We start from the raw sequence: 7973 nt of genomic DNA, 5'->3' as shown, positions 1-7973 counted from the left end.
ATTTGTTTTTAAAGTGAAAACCTCCAAAAGGTTTGTCTTTCTTTTTTTTTTAATTGTGAAAATACCATACAGAGGGGAAGATATTGTCTTTCTTTCTTACGTGTAACAATAAAAAATCTCAGCAATGGCTAGAGATGATGTATTTACCTAGTATGTACACGACCCAAGTTCAGTCTCTGGTACTACCAAACACACACACCTAAAAAAAAAAGTATAGTGAGGCTAAGTCTTAAAGTCAGAATAAGAAAGTACTTTTAATGCAATCTACATCAAAGTACCAGAGCAGAATTAATCTAAAACCTAATCTATCAAAATGAACCCAGTAGGAAGCCAAAAAAGTAGGTGCGTGACAACTGGATAACTTGCAGTTTTCAAGTAATGATTAACTTTGTGTCCATGTATTACAATTCACAAAAATAGTGAAATACCTGACACTCCTTGACAGTGATCACTTGAGGAAAAACAAACTACCTCTATTCAGGGCTCACATCCTTGCCTGGAACCTCAAGTTTCCCAAACTATAACCATTCCAGTGGTATAATTAACTACAGAGAAGTAAAAACCAAAGCTTATATTCTGAAAATCTTCTAAATCTATACTATACTATCAAGTCCTATCAGAGCATTCATTAAGTTTTTGTCAAATTAATCTCATCAGTAATGATTTATGATCTAGAAACCTTTTTTTTTTTTTGGTAGGGCTTAAGCTCTGGGCCTGGGCGCTGTCCCTCAGCTCTTCAGCTCAAGGCGAGTGCTCTACCACTTGAGCCACAGTACCACTTTCGGTTTTCTGGTGGTTCACTGGAGATAAGAGTCTCACGGACTTTCCTGACCAGGCTGGTTTTGAACCGTGATCCTCAGGTCTCAGCCTTCCAAGTAGCTAGGATTACAGGTGTGAGTCACTGGTGCCCAGTCTAATCAAAGATTTTAAGTAAACTGATGCTTAGAATAATTGAAAAGGAAAAACAGGTCAGAAACTAAGCAAAATAACGATAGATCTATGTTTATTTTTTCCTTCAGACTGAAACTTGAACTCGGTACCTGACACTTTTGCTGACTGGCTGGCGCTCTACCATTAGAGCCATGCATCCAATCCTAGATCTGTTTTTTTGTTTTTTGTCAGTCGTGGGGCTTGAACTCTGGGCCTGAGCGCTGTCCCTCAGCTCTTCAGCTCAAGGTCAGCACTCTACCACTTGAGCCACAGCGCCACTTCCGGCTTTTTCTGTTTATGTGGTGCTAAGGAATTCAACTCAGGGCCTCATGCATGAGGGGCAAGCACTCTACCACTGAGCCACCTTCCCAGCCCTAGATCTGTGTTTAAGTACAAAGAAAACAAAATACAAAACCAAAACCTGGTACCTTTCCCCAAACCTCTTATTCAGGAAGTTACCTATTTTTTTTTAGGGGGGGGGTCAGTTATGGGGCTTGAACTCTGGGCCTGGACGCTGTCCCTCAGCTTTTCAGCTGAAGGCTAGCACTCTACCACTTCAGCAACTGAACCACTTCCAATCTGCTGGTGGTTTTATTGGAGATAAGAATTTCACGGACTTTCCTGTCCGGGCTGGCTTTGAACCGGGATCCTCAGATCTCAGCCTCCTGAGTAGCTGGGATTCGAGGCGTGAGCACCGGCGCCCGGCTAAGGAAGTCACCTATTTTTGTCTACTCTCCTCCACTGAGCATTAGCCATCCCTGGCCTCTCAGTCCTGCCTGCACAGCAGAGAGAGAGAGAGAGAGAGAGAGAGAGTGCAGACAGCAGGAACCGAGACCTGGAGCTCTGTTACACTGAGCTTGGGGCCCAGCCCAATGAAGGGAGACCTCAGGGCCAAGAACCGCTCAGCAGGGGCTGGGAAGGTGGCTCAGCGGTAGAGCGCTTGCCTTGCATGCATGAGGCCCTGGGTTCGATTCCTCAGCACCACATTAGCAAAAAGAAAAAAGCCAGAAGTGGCGCTGTGGCTCAAGTGGTAGAGCGCTAGCCTTGAGCTGAAGAGCTGAGGGCAGTGCCCAGGCCCAGAGTTCAGGCCCACGACCGGACCCTCCCCCCCCCCAAGAAAAAAAAGAAAGCTGGAGGTAGAGCTGTGGCTCAGACTAGGTAGAGTGCTAACCTTGATCAGAAAAGTTCAGGGACGCTGCCCAGACCCTGAGTTCAAGCCCCATGACCACCATCACCAACAACAAAAACTTTGGACTACATTGCTTTTTTCTCAAAGTTTTTGTGATTAGCTTTGAGATTAAAAGTATGACATTAATATAGTCTAGTCAAGCCGGGCGCTGGTGGCTCACGCCTGTAATCCTAGCTACTCAGGAGGCTGAGATCTGAGGATCGAGGTTCAAAGCCAGCCCGGGCAGGAGAGACCATGAGACTCCTATCTCCAACAAACCACTAGAAAACCGGAAGTGGCGCTGTAGCTCAAGTGGTAGAGCGCTAGCCTTGAGCTGAAGAGCTGAGGGACAGCGCCCAGGCCCAGAGTTCAGGCCCACGACCAGACCAAAAAAAAAAAAAATTAAAAAAAAAAAAGAACTGCTCAGAATGCAGTGTGCATCAGCGAAGGGAGACCTCAAGGTTAAGAACCACTCAGAATAGTGTGCATTAGACGTCAAATGCACTGAGCTGTGCACAAAGCTTGAGACAAGATCTCAGGAAAGAACTGTTATTATGAGCTAAAACTACTCTAGAAAACTTACTATTGGGGCTGGGAAGGTGGCTCAGTGGTAGAGCGCTTGCTTGCATGCATGAGGCCCTGGGTTTGATTCCTCAGCCCCACATAAGCAAAAAGAAAAAAGCTGGAAGTGGCGCTGTAGCTCAAGTGGTAGAGCGCTAGCCTTGAGCTGAAGAGCACAGGGACAGCGCCCAGGCCCAGAGTTCAGGCGCCACGACCGGACCAAAAAAAAAAAAATTAAAAAAAAGAAAACTCACTATTATCCTAAATATAAACAAGTAATACAAGAAAAAGTGCAATCCTTTTTTTTTTTTTTGTCAGTTGTGGGGCTTGAACTCTGGGCCTGGGCTCTGTTCCCTGTGCTCTTCAGCTCAAGGTGAGCGCTCTACCGCTTGAGCTACTATGCTACTTCTGGTTTTCTAGTGGTTTATTGGAGATAAGAGTCTCACGGACTTTCCTTGCCTTGCCGGGCTGGCTTTGAACCATAATCCTCAGATCTCAGCTTCCTGAGTAGCTAGGATTACAGGCGTGAGCCACCAGCACCTGGCTAGCTTGTGTTTTTAACTTCACCATATCTAAACTCTCAGAATATCAAAGTCACAGGTAATGTCCTGCCCAGGTAGGCACCCTCTGCCTTCCAAGGGCACGCTGTAGACTCTCTGCCTAATGATCATGTATCATTATGTATCATCATGGCAGAAAAGGCATTAATCAGTGTGTACCTATGTGGAAATATACTAGGATGCCAACTAGGAAGAACCTTCCTCTCATTTATTAGAGGAAATAATCAAGAGCATGCAAATCTTCAACAGTGAATAAGAGGGCCATAAAAATACCTATGACTGCTGGGTATCATAGCACATATCCGTAATCTTAGCACTTGGGAAAACATAAGCCAGGAAGATCGAAGTGTAAGTCCAATAAAAAGTTATATAGTAAGAACCTATCTCAAAAATAAATAAGCTGAGCTGGGCGCCAGTGGCTCACACCTATAATCCTAGGTTCTCAGGAGGCTGAGATCTGAGGATCACCGTTCAAAGCCAGCCTGGGCAGGAAAGTCAGTGATTCTTATTGCCAATTCATCACAGAAAAAGCTGTAAGTGGCTCTGTGGCTCAAGTGGTCGAATGCTAGCCTTGAGCAAAAGGAGCTTAGGGACAGCACCCAGGGCCAGAGTTCAAACCCCAAGGCTAGCAATGAACACACAAACAAACTTGACTGCAATCATATTAGAATAGTATGGGCTAACATACTTAAAAAATTCTAGGCGAGTCCAAGGTTCAGAGAAGTGCAAATGCCATCTTTGCCTGTTGGTTTGTAATGCTAGATAAGATGCTAGATAACAGAGGGTATCCAATGAAACACATTCTGAGACAAAAACTGACAGAAATGGGTGCATCAGTGTTCCTGCGCTCAGCCACTGGTCACGGCTGCTCAGGGAGACACAGCTGGCCTGTGTCCCACATCTGGACTGCCTTTTGTGTGTGTGTGTGTGTGTGTGTGTACGTGCGCGCGCGTGCACCAGTCCTGAGGGCTCGAACAACATTTGGGCAAAGTCCCTTAGTTTTTTTGCTCAAGCCTAGCACTTTACCACTTGAGCCACAGCTCTACTAAGGCTTTTTTTTGTTTTTTTGTTTTTTTTTTTGTGGTTAAATGGAGATAAGGTCTTAACAGACATTCCAGCCCAGGCTGGCTTCAAACCATTACCCTCAGGTCTTAGCCTCAAGTAGTAAGGATTACAGGGGAGAACTACAATCAGCTGGCTGGGCTGCAGCAGATAAGCCTGGGGTCACAGTTACAGTAACTGTCTAGAATGAAGTAATCTTATCAATCTAGCATAAAAAGGCGTGCCAATTAAATCATGACAAACTGAGTATAAGACATGCCTAATCAGATGTGTCTGAAATTGAGTTATAACCAATTAGGCTAGTGCTGTGTGCCTATATATAAATATTTCCCGTCTAACTGCTGGGTGGAGTTCTCTGAACCTTTATTGGTTCCAGATGTTGTCCAAATCATGAATCATTTTTTTGTGCTCAAACACTCAACCTAATTTGTCTATTACAATTACTTGTAATACTGTTTATTTTTGTTTGTTTGTTGTCAGTTGTGGGGCTTGAACTCTGGGCCAGGGTGCTGTCCCTCAGCTCTTCAGCGCAAGGCTAGCACTCTACCACTTGAACCAAACATCACTTCGAGCCTTTTCTGTTTATGTGGTGCTGAGGAATCAAACCCAGGGCCTCATGCATGCAAGGCAAGCACTCTACCACTGAGCCACCTTCCCAGCCCCTGTAATACTGTTTTGATCAAGTGTTTTATAGTCTAGATGCCTTCACTGAACTTTTGTGCTATGGGCTAGCATTCTACCACTTGAGCCACAGCTCTACTTCCAACTTTTTTGGTAGTTAATTGGAGAGAGGAGTCTCACAGACTTTCCTGCCCTGGCTTCAAATGTCGTTCCTCAGATCTCAGCCTCCTGAAGCCAGGATTACAGGAGTGAGCCACTGGCTTGTGGGAAGCGACATTTGTAACAGTACAGTGATCCCTCACCTATCATAATGTTCCCGACACCACTGCAATAGGTGAAAATTTGCAAAGTAGCAGTGTTATACAGTTGTCCCTTGCTATATCATGGTTCACTTACTGCTACTTCGTAGATTTTCACCTAGCACAGACAGGGGTCTCTGGAATGTAAACCCCCCTGTGATAGGTGAGGGATCACTATTTATGGTTTTGATTTTTTTGTTGGTCGTTGGGCTTGAACTCTGGGCCTGGCATTGTCCCTCAGCTCTTCAGCTCAAGGCAAGTGCTTTACCATTTGAACCATAGCGCCACTTCCGGCTTTCTGGTGGTTAATTGGAGATAAGAGTATCTTAGGCTGGGCAATGGTGGCTCACATTTGTAATCCTAGCTAATCAGGAGGCTGAGATTTGAGGATCTCGGTTCAAAGCCAGCGGGACAGGAAAGTCCTTGAGACTCTTATATTCGATAAAGCACTAGAAAAAACCGGAAGTGGTGCTGTGGGTCAAGCAGTAGAGCGCTCGTCTTGAGCTGAAGGACAGCACCCAGGCCCAAGGTTCAAGCCCTACAACCGACCAAAAACAAAAACCAGCAACAAAAGAAACAACAACAAAAAAAGAGTCGCATAAATGTTTCTGCCCAGACTGGTTTTGAACTGTGATCCCTAGATCTCAGCCTCCAGAGTAGCTAGGATTACAGACATGAGCCAGTAGCAGCTAGCACTATTTATGTTTTTCTTTTTTAAATCCATGTTACAGTGAAGCAACAATAAGTGAACTGCGATACAGTTAGGGACAATGTACCCTAAAAGGTGAGTAGGAATAAAAACAAACACTGGCCATTAGTGATTCATGTTTATAATCCTAAGTAGTCGGAAGGCTGAGAATGAGAGGACAGAGATTGAAGGCCAGACAGGGCCAAAAAAGTTCTCAACCCACAGCTGAGTAATGTGCTTCTGTCACCTCAGAAAAGTGCTAGAATCCATCTCCATGTGGGAAGCTGGAGTGTAGACAAGAAGCACAAACGTAGGAAGTCTGTGGATCACACTCACCCGAGTGAGAAAACTTATCCTACAGATCAACAGTGTCAAGAGGGCTGAAGGCGCCACACAGTTATCACACCAGCCTAACAAGTGCAAGGTCCCGAGCTCAAACTCCAATACTGAAACACAAAAAAGGCCATTAGAAGATGTATTTTCCTTATGAAGCGTATCTGAACAGACTGCCAGAAGTGAGGCACTGGTTTCGCTGCACAAGTGGACAAGAACTAAGTAGGCTTTTCCAAATACACGGCATTAGGCAAAGCTAAGGGAGTCAACGGAGTCACTCTGGTGGAAAGTATTATTGGCTGACGGTAGTCTGATCCACCTCTGCAGGAAAACAAGGGTGGATCGCTAATCAGTTACTGGAGAGCCTATGCTTGTAATAACTGAAATGTGAATTATCTCACACTCTCATAAACACCGCTATAACTCAGAAGTACAGGCTTTACTCCACTACAACCAAAGCATATTTTCACCAGGTGAAAGAAACCCTTCTTGACCCACCAACTGATAACAGCCAGATCCTCTCATGATGCAGAATCCAGAAACTGTATCTTCTAGAACTGACACTAGACAAAGACTGAACTTCATATGGAAGAGATCATACAACAGAGCTTCATGGCCTTATCTTGAACCCACACCCCTCAAACAGAAGTGGGGCAGTATCTAGAATCCTAGAAAGTGGGTCTGTTGGAAAGATTTTTTTTCCTGGATGTAGGGCTTGAACTCAGTCCCTGGGCACTGTTATTAAGTCTTTTTGCTCAAGGCTAGCACTCTACTTTGAGCTACAGGGAGGTCAGAGTCTCATGGACTTTACTGCCTGGTCTGGACTTCGATCCTCAGATCTCCAGAGTAGCTAGGATGACAGGTGTGAGCCTCCAGTACTGGGAGTCTGTGTGATTCTTATCTCTAATTAACTACCAAAAAGCTCAAAGTGGAGCTGAGACTCTAGAGATAGAGTGCTAGCCTTGGGCGAAAAAGGTAGCCCCTAGGGAGAGGATTGCTCAGTAAGGCAAGGTGATATAAGAGAGAAAGCTATACCAACAGAGATGCTTCCAGAGGGGGTTCTGCAAATTCTGTGCTATTATGTTAACAGAGAATGTGGCGTTATTTGTGCTTACTCTTTCGATACTGTATCTTTACGCTGGAGAATACATGCTAACTCAGTTTCCTTAGCTATAGAATTGGGTAATAGCTAGACTGCAAGGTGTCCTAATATATGGCTAAGCATATATTAAGTAACCCTTGCCTGGTCAACAAACCACTGTCTGTTACTTCACAGTGTCTGCCCTTCAAAGGACTGCTCAGTGAATTCCCAGGAAAATACTTTCAAAGAGAGGACCAGTTAAGAGATACTTCAGTCATTCTCCAATTAAAGACTTTTTAGTTGTTATCTGAGGTTTAAACTGGAGCTAGCCAGGTATGGTGGTTCATGCCTAAAATCACAGTAGTGAGAAATGCTGAGGCAGGCGGATTGGAGGCCAACCTAGGCTACATAGCAAACTTTGTATCAAAACAAACAGTCAGGCATTGGTTGCTCATGTCCGTAATTCTAGCTACTCAGAAAGCTGAGATCTAAGGATCACAGTTCAAAGCCAGCCAGGGGAAGGAAAGTTTATAAGACTCTTATCTCCAATTAACCATCAGAAAGCTGGAGGTAGGGCTGGGAAGATGGCTCAGTGGTAGAGTGCTTGCCTTGCATGCATGAGGCCCTGGGTTCGATTCCTCAGCACCACATAAGCAAAAAGAAAAAAGCC

Source organism: Dipodomys ordii, unplaced genomic scaffold, assembly GCF_000151885.1.
Source record: "Dipodomys ordii isolate 6190 unplaced genomic scaffold, Dord_2.0 Scaffold129, whole genome shotgun sequence".
Lineage (NCBI taxonomy): Eukaryota > Metazoa > Chordata > Mammalia > Rodentia > Heteromyidae > Dipodomys > Dipodomys ordii.
Note: the sequence above shows the minus strand (reverse complement) of the source record.